The 15,294-nt window shown below is 40.4% G+C and overlaps 1 protein-coding gene across 3 annotated transcripts in view; it reads right to left on the bottom strand.

Annotated features, from left to right (window-relative positions):
• The window catches only part of ARHGEF4 (Rho guanine nucleotide exchange factor 4), a 235,270-nt gene that overhangs the window by 180,358 nt on the left and 39,618 nt on the right, over nt 1–15,294 (bottom strand). The window lies entirely within an intron of this gene.

Below are 15,294 nucleotides of genomic sequence, written 5' to 3'. Positions count from 1 at the left end.
AGCACATGTTCCCTTACATCCCTCCCAGCTTTTGCTTTTGCCAACTGCAAGATCAATCAGTGAGTATTAAGCTTGCTACAGCATTTAAAAGGGAAGGCTCCCACAGCAGAGCTTTCCAGTTACGATCTTTAAAGGTGAGGACAAACTGCAGAACAAGACTTTTGAAATGGAGAAAAGTAAAAGCAATTTCACTTTCTTCTTCTTTCTCACTTAACATTCACGTTCCTTAAAGATTATCTCTGCTTCAGTAACATTCAGCAATATAGTTATGCAATTTAGGCCATGTAGTAAAGAATCTATCAACACTTTATAGCTAAAACAGAATTACAGGTAGTCCCCTCACAGTGGATTTAGGATTAAAGACAGCAACAATAGAGTGTAAACAAGGTCTCTGAGAGAGGGCACTCTACATGACAGCGACTGTCAGGCACAGACAAACACTGGATGTTTGCATTTATTTTTTAATCAACTGTAGCAGATATTTGATAACTGTACCTTTCAAAACACCTGCCACTAATATTTTTACACCAGGAAGAGGTGTTTTATGGAGAAGCTTCAGAGTGGCTTCTGAGGCTCCATGCTGCTGGCCATAGGGGCAAGAATTAGGCTGCACAGACAGACATGCAGTGCATGCAACACAGCAAGGTGGGAAAAGGTAGACGATCTCACACCATTTCAAGATCCCCCAGAACTAACACCAGCTCTAACATGAAACATATCCTTTGACCCACTCTGTGCAACAGGGGATCTCCATGACATCACTCACCATTAAGTACCCCTACCATTTTCCTATGATTCGCAATACTACAAACTCCTCTACAGCTTCCAGCAGCCATTATTTTGATTAGTCTATTTTAAGTAGAAATATTATTATTTTGGTAGCACATGCAATAAGATATTTACACATAAATCAAATACTTTAGAATAGTAAGCTGTATTTTATCTCTTACACAATTTTTTGCCATTGTGGGAACAGTGTAAGTTAAGCATACACAGTCAAAAGGAAAGGCACACCTAACTCGTTAGAAATCAGGCCAATAATTTCCAAGCTGCAACAGAAAAGCTGCAAAAGCAATATAGTCTATGGTTTCATTTGCAGATTTTGCACCTATTGCCAAATGACAGTATGGCTTTAAAGAAGTTCTGTCCTGAGAGGTCTTATGATTTCATGGATAAAATGAGTGTTTTCCCTTAAATCTTAGTTCTAAAAGACATACATATGTCAGTAATACATATATACACACAGCAATCTGTATAGATAAACATTTAGACCACAGACTTGCAGGAAAATTGCAGACACAAATTCTAAAAAGTCTCAAAACCTAACAACAATTAAAAAGCCACTACTATTTTTAAAGAAACTAGAAGGGAAACAGGCCTGGCTCACAGGTTTTCAATGATTTGATATAGTAACTTCTGAAGTTACTGTGCTTTTCTTTATACACTATTTATTAAAGAAATTGCAAGCAGACTTCTCTCTCCTGCATGCCACTCATGTTTATTGATTCAATTGGCTCTGTGTTTACATGGTTCAGGCTGAAGCATTCTTTGGCAAAGTCCTGACGTCAGACTGTCTGCGCTGAAGAAGGAAATGCCCACAAAACTAGTCCAAATCTGTGATGCCTTTTTTTTTTTTTTTGAACAAATACAAAGGAAAATAAGGTCGTAGTCACATATGAAGATTTTAAACAAGAACCAACCCAAGGCTGTGAAGATTCAGTTTTTTGCTCCATGATTTTTATCTACAAGTGCCTCCACTACATACAAAATAGCCTGTATTGCAAACAACATACTAGAAACATGTCAGTGTCACTGTCCTAGAGGTTTGTCCCAAGAACTTGTCTCCCTTTTCAGTTCCTTATCTTTTTAAAATTAACATTAAAACTCAAGACAAACACTGTTCACAACTCACCCTATTCTTCCATGCTTTACTTGTTCACAGGTAGGAAATAAGGACTTATGACAGGTTCAATTTTAACCTTCACACCAAGTTCCTTTTTTGCAAATCAGCTGAGTTGTATTCCTCAGAGCCTGTGACATTTCTTGGAGTGGTGTACTTCATTCTGCTCCACCAAAGAGGATGCTCAGGTTGCATAATATTCTATTAACCCTGTCATTCTTTAAAGACAACTACTATCTTAAGAAGTATGCTGTCCTTCAGAGAAATTGCAAGAAACTTGCTAGCAAAACAGGCCCTTGTGAATTTGCATCTCAACATACCACTACAGTATTTCACTAATCTTTTTACCTTCCTGAGAAACACAGGTGCACTATGTCTACAAATAGACATAGCATACAGAAAATCTCCTATCACAGCCCTGAGGGCACAAGTAGGCCTTAATGGCCTCACCTGAGAGCATCTACCCACACCCACCTGCCCATGGGCCAGGAGACCTGGTCTCCAGTTCAGCCCTAGTCCTGGCCATGCCTGGCTATGGACCCCGTTGATCCAGACCCAGGCTTGAACTTGGGCCTGCTTTGTCACCATGGACACAAAAAAGACAGAAGTCAGAAAAATCTGAAATCTGATCCTGACTCTAACGTGTGGATGGACTTCCTGGTTTGACCTCAGATGTGCCTCATTACTGGGAGCTTGCCTGGTGATCTCAACTCTTGGTTGAATCCGGCCATGATCTCTGGGTCTGCCTTGCTTGCCCTGCTCAGGTACTGTGGGACTGGGCCCTGGCTGATAAGGCCCCAGCCCTGCCGGCTGTTATTCCTCCTGGCTCACCATCCCTTAGGGAGCAGTCAGCCCTCGCTGCTCCCTGACATTTGCAACCTGAAATAAATTGTGTTATGAAGTGTGCAAAAGGCTAAAAGATCTCCCTTCCCCCTTTATTCTACATCTATTGAATAAGTCACCGACAACTTTGATTTGCAAACCTATAAAAAAATTTCTGATGTCTAAAATTTTCCATTTTCTAGAACATCAGCCTACTGCTAATAGACTATTTTTTCTTAGTTACCTTTCAAAGTTCTTCCCCTTTCCATTAGAAGCAAACTATGGGCTCTCAGGAGTTCATTACTACAGAGTCCAGGTTCTCCTTTTCTCCACTGTTTCCTGAGTGAGGAGATTATCCCTTAACATACAGGGCAATTCTGCTTGCAAAATTGTGGTGATCATTTTCTATATTGTGTGTTTCTGAGGTTTCATTTGATCTATGGAGATTTATTGTCTTGGGTACCTGCGTGCAGCACTTAATCCTCAAGTGCCCATGGCCAGCCACTGTTCATACTTCTCCTACTGATACACTGTAATATATAAATCTGCATGCCTTTTCTGCTTCTTAAAGAACAGCAGCTGAAAATTGTGAGTGAAACACAAAAGAAAATCTATTTTGCCATTTGCCATCTCAGTCAGAAATTACTGCTTAAACTGACACTGAGCAAAACTTGAGGAAGATGTGGACACTAACCTAGTGATGCTGCCTTTAGCACATCAGGCAATATGGGGTGCCTGAACCAAACACATCTGTCTAACATTAGGCACCAAAATCCTGCAGGGCATTGAGGCTTGGATTTTCATAAGCCAGGCAAATGGCACTGAAACCCCAGCACTGCATCCGTGGAAGTCTCTTCTTCCTATCATTTTAATTATTGGACTTCATGTACCATTCACTAGGGCTAATTCAACATAACTGGGTATTAAGTAGCTTCTTTCATGATGGTTTCCAGATCAACTAAATGGTAGAAAATATACTGATATCATTCCAGCTTTATGGAAGTTTAAAAATGACAAGTCTTGTGTGCATACAGCTTAGCACAAAAGTGAGTATGGAGCCACCAGCCTTCTTGCCTTTTCTGAGAATATCCTGTGCTTTTGTAATATTCCTCCAAGAAGCAACTCCTGTGCTTCCAGGAGTTCCAGGAAGGGGACAGTAGTTCAGGATGGTGATTAGCTAAGTAGTAACAATTCGTGCCCCACCTTGTCTTCCCCTCAGAGTAAAAAGCCTAGAGATTTCATTATTTTCAGGCCAGTAAAGACGTAAATGACCCCTACTAAAAAAAAAAAAAAAAAAAAAAAAAGGCACTTAACATTGCATTAACATGGAACCATACTTTATATTCTCAAACTCTCATATTTTGAAATGCTGCAACTGGAAACAAAAAGTTCCAGCAATGGAGACTTTCAGCATGTCAAAGGATGTGCTGCAGGCAGCCATCACTAATTGCCTGGGCAAGCTGACTTAAGTGACCAAACAGGTCTTCTCATCTAATTTCTGAATGATCAAGTCAGACACTTTCATCTCCTGTGCAATTGCTTATTTGCCCTTAGGCAGTTCATTTGATTCCCATTATCATAAAAATGTACCTCTTGATGCAACCTTAACATGTTGGTTCAAGTATTCTTCAAATCATTCTGAATTTCTCTCCTCTAATCAAAGCATTTAAGTTTACTATCTTTATGGAGGGTCAGGGATTCCGAGATTCCAATGGGAAACAGAAATCTGGGGGGCCGAGACAGCTATTTCTGTGCTTTACCACAGCCTCAGCTCTCAGCAGGGCAAACATTTGTGCAGCTAAGCCAGAAATCTCCATGCACCAACACTGGCCACCACTGCCCAACCAAATCCCATTATTTCCACACATCAGCAAACAGCAAGTAAGTTAGCACTTCTTAGTCTATGTTTTAAAGGACAGTGTAAGAGCTAGTTATAATTATTAGCCTCTAAAGAAAAAGAGTAAAGAAAATCTAAGCAGCAAAAGCCATAGGTCTAACCCTGAGATGAAGCTAATGGTACCAGCATTGACTTCTGTCGCCACATGCACAGGAAGGTGCTAGCACTGCCACAGGAAGAAGGAATGTCACTGCTGTCACCATATGCTCAGTCCCATACCACAAGCAGATGAAGGTATTTTGCTCCAGTCTGACACCTCCATTCAATATGGTGCCCATTTTGTGACACACTCTCACAGCAGCCTTGCTGTCAATCTGAACATAGCATTGCAGGGTAAATTCAGAACTGGTCAGATCTTCAAAATACTCTACAAAACTAGAGGCATAGGCAACGTGGAACCAAATGCCCAGTAACCCAGTCCAATAGTAATAGGGAGCTATTAGTATGGTTTTAAAAAATCTCATTCTTGTTTGTTTAAAATATCCCCTGCTGTAAAGAGCTACAAAACAACTGGGTAATAGTTGCCTTTGACCATAATAAAGCCAGTAAAACAAATACCAAACAATTTCCAGAAAGACTTTTCTGGGTTCAGAACAGTCCAGAGCAGTAATACTGAAGTCCCAAAGTACAGTTCTGCCCTCAAAGATGCTAAGTACAATCATCAAACAAACAAGAACTTGAATGCAGTGCAAGAATAAGCTTCTGCAAATTTTTCCTTTGCCTGGAGGGAAGTCCTGCTGGTATTAAGCTAGTTAGAAGCAGCATGACTGGCCTCTCCACCTAGCATGCCCCACAACCTCCAGGGCAAGTAGGAGGCAGTGGGGTGATATCACAGGCAAACCAGGGGGAGATGAGGAAAATGACAGCATGTAACAAAGTAGATTTCTGCTATTTTTATTGTAAAAGTTATTCATTAACTTATGACAATTGCCTAAAATTATAGCCATTATTTCAGATTCAGGTCTGCCTTTAAAACCTCCTCTGCCTGGCTGGGAATTAGGGGTGCAAATGAGAATCCAACCCATCACTTTCAATGTACCCTGGGCTAGGTGCAAAATCCACTTTACTTTCTTTGCATCAGCCCCAGATGCACAGATGGTGCTGGTACCTGCAGTGAGGAGAGATGCACTGATACCAGAAGAAGGACTAAAGCTATAGTGTCAAGCCATCAGGTACACGGATAGAAAGATATAAACCCGCAATAGGTATCATCAGTCTGATGGGAAACTGAAAATTAAAAGAGCTAATATCAAGGTTATTACAAGACTGTTTTCTGATTAGAGTCCTTGCCTAGTGTGTGATACCACTTTGAGGGCCGGACTCTCTTGGAATCACCACCAAGAGGCCTCTAGGGACTTCTCATAAAAGAATACTCTTTAATTAGGTGATAGCTTCTAGTTAGGATAATGATATTATTTCAGGGGCTCGTGACATTCACATTTCTAATCGAGGAAGTTTAATATGTGCTGTAGAAGTAGAGTACTTTATGGAGAGGCTTGTCTGAAGCAAAAGCTCCCTGGAAACCATTCCAGCAATACACAGTACACACACAAAAGAAATTTCCACAAACTACTGACTCCTTCTGTGATGAGACCTCACAGCTGATCACTGGGGAGCAAGAAAGTGTAGAGCTTTCTTCCCAGAGTAGGTGACATCATGAGGTTAGTTATTTGAGATAGAGCTAGTTCTTCAGCCAAGAACTACTTTGAAAACTGGAAAAAAACCCAAGGTACTTCTAGTCTTGATACAGTTATTCCTCTGGTTAAGGTATAAATGCTGCTTTTGTCAACCAACGTATTTTCAACCATGGTGTTGTTAGCAAAGCTCCCACTAGTTACAGAAATAATTAGACTGCATGTAGATGTCATAGACAAAGTATGCCACTGCTGTCCTATATTGGTACACTTTACAATGGAAAATATTGCATGCAGATCAAGCCTTCTAGCTTGTAAGCACACAGTCCAACACAATACACTGTTGTGTGTACAGGAATGAGAAACACATTCCTCTACATTTTTAATACAAAATTATGACTGCTTTCCTTTTTCCTGTCTGCTTGGTCTGGTAGCACTTCTTCCAAGAAATCATAGCATGCTTTTTCTATACTATCCTCCACATCTATTCACTGTGTCTGCCCTCTTGCATATTTTTCCTGGAGTGCTATATTGTCTACCTGATTTCGCGGGTCTTCCATTTTTCACTTCTCCATGTTAGATTTGGCTCTTTTGAGTAGGGCATTTTTTTCACATCTACCTGTGAATTCTTGTCTTTCAATCAGCAATCAGTTTGTTCCATGGGAGCAAACAGTTTGTTCTCTTGACAGAAAATACAAGCGTGATTTGTTCAAGGCTTGCACTTTCCACCTTTCTACAGAACTGGCTTGAAGTCTATGTGGAGGCCAAGCACATCCCATTTCTCAGCTGCGTATTTGTTGGTTGGTATAGGTACTTGCCCACTACTGGAAACCCCAGGTGTTGCTCAACATCTATCAATAGCTCTTTTCCTGAAAATTTCCCAGACACAAATGGTCCAATAAAGATGATAAAGTACCAGAATAAAATAAGAAAGTATGCATCTCTCTTCTAGCATGGCACTGGCAAGAGTTAAAGCTACATATTACTAGCATTAAATCCTCTTGGCAACTTACTACCAGTTGTTATCCAAGCCATGACCTGGGACTTAAGCCATACTATAGATGCCAAATAGTAACATCTCCATGGGCAGTTGTCAAAAGCCCCCCAAATCACATTAATTGGAGATATTAACTTATTTTGGAATTAAGCAGTAGAACAGTCTCAAGCAACCCTCACTAGTTCATGTGACAAGACTGCAATGTACCCTATTCAGTGGAAACAACCAAGACAGTAGAAAGGAAGATTAAAACTGGAACAGCAGAACACTACAGGCTTGAACAGCTGGGTACAGGAAGAAGGGAGTTTGAAGTTGAAGAGTACCAGCCCAGCTTGTTCCTGTAGCCCCCATTTCTTGAGTACTGCATTCAAGAACAAATTAGCAGATTTATGAAACAAAACCAAAGCTCTATTAGTGAGGGAATAAAGGTGAACAAATGCAGTTACAGCTGAAGAATTGATACTGCACTAGACCATCCATGGCGATCTCTGGCTCAGGCACCAAAACCTGTTGCTGTTTATCTTTGAGCTGTTCCAAGTGTTCCAAGCATTAACTATGGGAGTACTGGCTCTGTAGCTGGAGTCTATTAAACTAATAGCTAAGAATTCAGCCTTAGCCACAGATCTGTACCGAAAGACTTCAAATATATTTCTTAATGGGGAACACAACTGGTACTGGAGATGCATCTTAACTGCTGATTTTCTGCCTGCTGTGCCCTTAGTCATTTCTGGAGTGATACCACCACAGTGGTATGGTTGAGGACTGGAGAACTTCATGTAGCACTTGGAGTGTGAACAAGCAATACACATGTGGAAAGGAAAGACACTAATTGTAACCATATCAGTGCTGCTGATCTTTCATCCCACCAGGAATTTTACTCTTCCTCTACTTCCTATCTGGGACATGTCTATGTTAGATGAATCTTGGAAAGCTGAGCACATCTGTTAAAAAGATAACACATTAAATACCCAGGCCTCTACTCACCCTTTATAATACTAGCCTGTTTTTTATGAGAGCAGAGTTGCACTCATGAGGTTATACTGATGCTGCAATAGCAATAAAGGTGAGACTGTGCATACTGCAGCACAGCCCATACAAGTCTTGAGACACTTGAGAAATCAGGCCACTGCACTTTCATGACTATTATTCATTCCAGGTAGGGTAAAGCTACCACACAGAGCCAACCCCTGCTGTAGCTGTAGTGCATAGAGACCCTTAGAATGACCTCTGCAAAAGGTCATCTGCATGCGTATATGTGACCTGGTTCTGCAGGGCTCTAGTCCTCAAAGCGGCTAAGAAAAGCTGGGGTATGGACAAGTCAAGAGAGGCTGAGAGTTGTTGCTGTGTGACAGCTAGCCCTACCAAAGGACCAGAGACACAAATACTTGCTAACTTCTGTCCAGGTGCAAAGACCACTAGCCTTGTCCCAATACCATAAGAAGCAAAATACAGCTTCATTCTAGTTACCTTCCTGATTCTGACATTCAACCTTTCTCTGCTCTGGACAACAGTAAGAAACAGAAATGTTTTCCCACGTGCAAATCAAGGTTCTTAATATAAGCCCAGTTCTAATGGCTGGGCTTTAGGAACTAATGAGGAGTCATGAAAAGTCTTCAGCTCTCCATACCTTAGAAGGCTCAAAATGTGCTGCTTTCCAGAGGTGGCAAGAGTCACTGGTAGCCACTCCCTCCTCATGGAGGCTGTGTTCTCTGACAACATGCAAGGCTTTACCAGGACTCCCAGTGAGTTCAGCGAACACATGCTTCCTGCCCCCTGCTAGACCCAAGAATGAATATGGAGAGATGCACACTGACCACGTTATGTTTCCAGTTACATTGTAATCTACAAGCTAACAGAAGCACCTCTGCATGTTTATGGATAGAATTTGGGCAAACAGACTCACCTGAAAACAGACACATCCACTGCTGCTCACATTGCAGAGCAGCATGTTCATCACAGTGCCAAAACTGTCATGCAATCCTAAACTGCTAAGCTCCATACTGCAATTGCCCTGGAACACTTGTCATACAATATCTACATGGTCAGCTTTTGCAGTGTAGGAATTTTGCCAACATTGTCTTCTTATTGATTGTCACTTGCATTTTACTCAGATTATAAAGTCTTGACATTGTATTCTTAATTCTACCTGCTGATGTCCAAGAGACATTTGCACTTGTTAAATGCCAAACACAAAGAAACAGACAAACTGACGTTACTGACCAGCAACTGGCATTCACCGCCCTTCTGGTTATTTGCCTTGTTGAGTTTTATGTAGATGATTTCACATTTCTGGAGATAGATAGTGTTAAGTTTGACTGAACATAAAAAAGGGATGTGCTTCACAGGAAATCATGTGCCTCTTCACATGTGTTCGTCATGAATCTCATTAGATTCGTGGATCTGAGATATTTGAGATAGTGACTTTTCGTGTTCACCATGGGTCAAGTTCTACCTCCCAGTCACTGCCCAAATATCCAGGCTTGTCATACTGACTTTAAGAGAAGGATAATTATCCTTCTCTTAAATCTTAAATCTTAAATCTTGCCCAAAGGAGCTGTAATTGTCAGAAGAGAAAATGCTCACTAATGGGTGTATACAGACATAAACTTGGCTACTAAAACTTCCATTTCCCCCACCACTCCCCCAAAATGTAAAAGTTTTAAAACTTTCCTTACCACCTTGAGTGGAGACAATTTTTAGACCTAGAGGGCCAGAAACACTTGTCTTTTCTTCTAAATACTACAGGACTCCAACTGTTTGCTCCCTCTTTAATGTCAAGGTGACATAATTTATGTTAAGTGTTAGGTTCTGCTGTTACCTTGTTTGGCCACCAGTCTGGAAGAGCCCCCATACCTAGATGTCCCCACTCTCAGCCAGCTGACTAACAATCTGTTGAAGTTAAGCTTCTCTTAGGTAAATTTTGAAGACTAAGGGTAGCAAAGGAAAGTTACTAGATCCCACTAAAAAAATGGGATGAAGACAGGCCAGACCCATTCCTACCAAATGAAACACTCCACCAGCCTTGCGTCTCCATGCCACCACTCCCCACAAGCACAGTGAATATCTGGCTTTTGCAAAAGAAGAGCAAGCAGTAAAGCCAGTTCAGTTTTAATCCTACCAGTGTCCTTCAACAAACTGCAGCCAATGGTATGCTTAGCAAGAGGAACCAGCATTTTGTTTAAAATAACAAGAATTGAAAAGGGATGCCATTTGAAGTAACCATCATTCCTGTTCTTTGAGGCAAGCAGTTCCAGGGCAAGTGGAGTCCAGGTGGATTGCGGCGGGGGGAGAGTGGGGGCGATGACAGTGTGATTTTCTAAGTGCCAACTAATTATTCTCACTGAGACTCACTTAACCCAGAACTTAAGCAGCACTGTAACTTCTCCAGGCATAACTGAGGGTAAAAGCTGGAACAATAAAGACTAAAAAATGAATTACATTTCCCCATCCACAAAAGCCTTTAATTTTGGCTTCCAAAAAGAACAGCAATAGCTGAATTGTAATTTTGAGACCTTCTCATAGCAATTTTTCATGACAAAAAAATGCAAAATCTAAGAAAGGCTGACAGTGAGTTCAAAAAAAAATAGTTAAGACATGCCTCTAGAGAGGAAAACTGGATCTGGATGATCTAAGCAATGAAGAAAGTCAGAGATGCAGAACACTATACACTTAAATGGACTCACAAATGCCAGGCTACTTTGTGAGCCCAAACTGGGGCATGAGACCCTCCGGCTAAACACCTTAAACAGCAGCAGTTTGTTAGAAAAAGCTGAAGATCTGGAAATCCAACTTCTAAAAATAGGCCAAGTTTGGATGATCTGTTGCATTTTATTTTTGCCAAATGCTACTACTACTTAAATGCTTTAGATCCCTTCGAGAGCTTAAGGCACAAAAGAGAAGAAATTCAAGCACTGCTACAAAGAACAGTTTAGAAATATTTTTAGAGCCAAATCTTCACTGTGTTTGTATAAGACAATGTGCATATGTGGATCCACATTTGCCTGTGTACTAACACAGTGCTGTGTACTTGCAAGTTCAAGTTTGCACACACCTGTCTATAAGTACTATGTCTGCTTTGACTATTACCTTTGCTCTCTTCCCCTGCACCAGACCTGTCTTGCAAAAGTAACCTGGACAAAACTCCTTTCAAGGAGCAATATGAAGAGGAAAGATGGAATAAGGGAGAATGCAGTTTCAAACGGTGCAGTTCAGGCAAGAAATGGAAAAGTTTCACACTGGGAAGAAGTCACTGGGAGAGAACCACTGCGTCCCAACCTTTATGCTGTTTGTGCATGCCTGGTATTAGTAATTGCGCTGAAAACAAGCTTGATTGTATAGAATTTAGCAGTAAATCAGGGCAGGACACAAACTTTTCTTCTGAAACATTAAGGGTTAGCTATTAGCTTAATGGCCTGCCAGATGGTCCCTTTGGCTGTCTACAAAACTATTTCTTTCCTATAAAGTAAGATATAGTCAAAAAAAAAAGGTTCCAAGAAAATACCCAAGTGCTTACAGAAGATAACGAATTAGAAAACCTGGTGTTCTCAGGCTGCCAGCTATATAACAAGCCATGCTGGAAACACCACTCCACTGACTTACAGGGTATGTCACTCCTTGTGCCCTTTGAGCCCTTGCTGTTTAATCACTGGGCTTCAAACCACATGTACAAAAGCTCAAGTGAGTCACCAACATCAAGAAAAACAAGATTAAGCCTGTCATCTCCTGTCTGCCCCATGCACAGAAAACCAGTTGGACAGCTCCAGGACAGTGAAACCCACAGACTATCGTGAAAAGAAGCCAATTTCCTTTTTACCATCTTCTCCATTTGCCATCTTTCCTGCAATGTAAATTAACTTTAATAGCATTTACTTGCTTTTTTCCTCACCTATGCTATGTGCTAAATTTTTAGGAAAATCTCATTATAAGGATCCCAGCAATCTTTTCTAAAAATAGAAGTTCACTTGCATTTACATTTCCTAAGACAGGGCTGAAATACCAGGGAAGGAGTATGCTGCTTCATGTTTTGACAATGCTAGGTCAACTGTTAAAGTAATATTTAAAACTCTTCTACCACCAGCTGCCCATTTTTTGAACTACTGTACGATATGAAACAAAGCCTTTCCTATATTTAACCCAACTCATTCAGGATGAAATGAATTCTATATACTTCCATTTCAAACTGGGAAAACTGACTCTGGTTTGCAAACTGACCAAGGTCATACATGCATCTAGAAAAACAGCTGTGTCATCTAATTGTCTCCGTGAATTAACTAACTCCCAATTAGCTAATCCTAGGACCTTTTCCTCAAGTAAACAAATCCATTTTTAGTTTTCTCCTGTGGACAACTTTTTTTAGTCCTCAATCTGCTAATTTGCTTGAAAACTTCAAGTATCTCCACTTTTATATCTCCATGTAAGTAACTCAATACCCCTATTTTCTAATGAAGGCAACGTCAGAGGAGCAGTAAAGCTGACTGTATTATACACCTCTACACCCTCCTCATTTTTCTGCCAGCAACCACAGCACAGCTTTTTATATGGCCTCTTATTCTCCTACTAGTAGTTCAGACCACACAGAAGTCTGAGTCTGCCTCTGGTTTTACTCCATGCAAGCCTTATCTCAAGTAATAGTACTTGCACTTTCAGTTCTAGGGACCCCAAATTTCATAGGTAATAGCCACTTAGACAATCATTAGGAAAATCAGGATTTAAAAACAATCTAATTTTTTCTACAACCTTTTCTGTATTACATCAGTCTACATGGCACATCGCATCTTTGATGACAATTATTGCTGGAGCCCATTATCATAAGGTGATGATACACACACCTTCCATTTCCTGCAAATCAATGAAAGGAAGAGTGTCTGGATACCAGCTTATCTGATATGGTTTCAGCATACATAAAATTTCATATAAGACTCCACCGATATTCAGCACCACTCCAGGAAAACCTGCTTGCTTAGGGAGCCCTAAATATAGATGAAAGCATAATTTCCATATAAATCCTAACTTTGCTAAACCGTAAATACACATAGCAGTTTGAATTAATATCTAATTTCTTTTTACAAGGAGAGATATCTGTAGAAACTGTAAGTATCAGTCCAAATTTTCAAACATGAACACTAATGATTGATAGGTTCTTAAATCTATACCAAAAGGCTGATGCCTCAGCTATATTTCACAGTTTACCTATAAGACCCTGTTTTCAAACAGGGGTCCGTACTTACAGAATGTTTAGAATTTTAAATAGGAACACTCTCCTACTCTTTTCTTTTGTAAAGTCAGAAATATCAAATATTCTCTTTGTGCTTAAAGGATTCTCAGTGTTCTTTGCAAGAACTGAAGCATCTTTCCTGTTAAATAAAGGAAGTGAGCTGAAGCCATTCAGATTTTGGAAACATTATGGTCCACATCTTCCCAAACACTTGCTATACCTTTCCAACAGAAAAGGATCAGTCACCTCCCATGTTAAAAGCAAACAGAAATGACTTCATTATGTTAAAAACACCACATTTTTAAGACTGTTCATAAGCAAGCAACTCACTTTCAGCTGGTTTCTATAACTGGTTTTACATATACACAAGGTTGTTTTACTACTTAATTTTCCAATGAGCAAGTAGAAGAACTTAACATCCAGGAAGTTTAAAGAATGGTATTCTCTCAGACAGGAATTCTATGAAACCAGTTTTGCCATTCCGTCTTTTCAAAGGTAAATATGTATGGGGTGTTGGCTGGTATTTCTGTTCTTGTTACAAGAATATAGAGAAGGGGATATATTTATGCATCTGCAGCATGAAATTCCAGAGTTCAACAGAGTATTTCACATGTATTAAACTACCAGAGATAACTGCATGCTGTTTAAATTTCACTCAAATGAAGAGACTGCATATTAATCACCTTTAACTGGTACATGCTAGAAAAGGACATAAGCTAGCGAACAGGCTGCTGACAGCAAGTTGCTATCAAGCTTTCCTCTTAAGCTTATTTGGAATTAAGCGAATAGATCTATTTTTCATTTTTAATTGTGTTCTAAACTGGGCTTCTTCTGAACATAAACATCCCTCCAAGACCTCCACACAGAACCACACACAGCCACAGGTAACAGCTCTCTGACTTGCTCCTCCCTAGACAGCGCAATTTGCCTCATAGGATGAGTCAGTTTTAGGTAGTGAGGGAAGATTTGCAACCAAGTGATTTGTGAATTCCTGCATATGCAAGTCTGGGAAGCAAGGGAGCATGGCAGAATGAAGTTTCACTGGCTAAATGCTTCTACAGGCCCACATGTACAGTTATTTTCATTGCAGGTTTGTTTGCAGTAAAGTTCATTTATTTCAAAAGAGAACAATATAAAGATATTCTTGTAAGTCACTTTTACAGCTAGGAAGCTTGGCTCCAGGTTATATTCAACACTTTTGACAGCAGATAGACAAAAGCCAGATCAGAGGAAGAGAGAAAGATGCACATAAGGAAACTGAGGTACTTTATGACTTTGGGAAGAGAGAAAGATGCACATATGGAAACTGAGGTACTTTATGACTTTGGGAAGAATTTAGATGTAATAACAGAGAAGAAGCAAGATGGGAGACACCAGAGCATGCTTGTAAGCAGAGCAGTTAAGTAAAAAGACAGAGCAGAGACTGACTGGATTGTAGCTGTCCCACCTCCCTTCCTTCCTCCCACCTAAACTCCCAAGGTCCTAACCACTGAAGAGTCATGCTGTCACTTGATCTTCTTCCTGGTCCCAATGGGATGGCCCAAGAACACTTGCAAAACAGTTCAAGTGTTCAACTGACAATTGAACAGTTGGAACTATTGCAAAGCAGTTCAATGTGTGACTAAGCTGGGATTGAACAGTTGGAACTATTGCAAAGCAGTTCAATGTGTGACTAAGCTGGGAGGGCAAGTGTAGTCTTCCAAAGAGCAGGAAACACAGGTTTTAACCCTCACATGGCAGAAAGAAATTAAAGACAAGTGTCCTGTGTCCTGACTGACTGTTCTAACTACTGAGCTATTGTCTAAAAGTGTGAAGGCAGCATCACCTGCC

The sequence above is a fragment of the Dromaius novaehollandiae genome, chromosome 9, assembly GCF_036370855.1.
Source record: "Dromaius novaehollandiae isolate bDroNov1 chromosome 9, bDroNov1.hap1, whole genome shotgun sequence".
Lineage (NCBI taxonomy): Eukaryota > Metazoa > Chordata > Aves > Casuariiformes > Dromaiidae > Dromaius > Dromaius novaehollandiae.
This window is presented reverse-complemented; position numbering and strand designations above follow the sequence as displayed.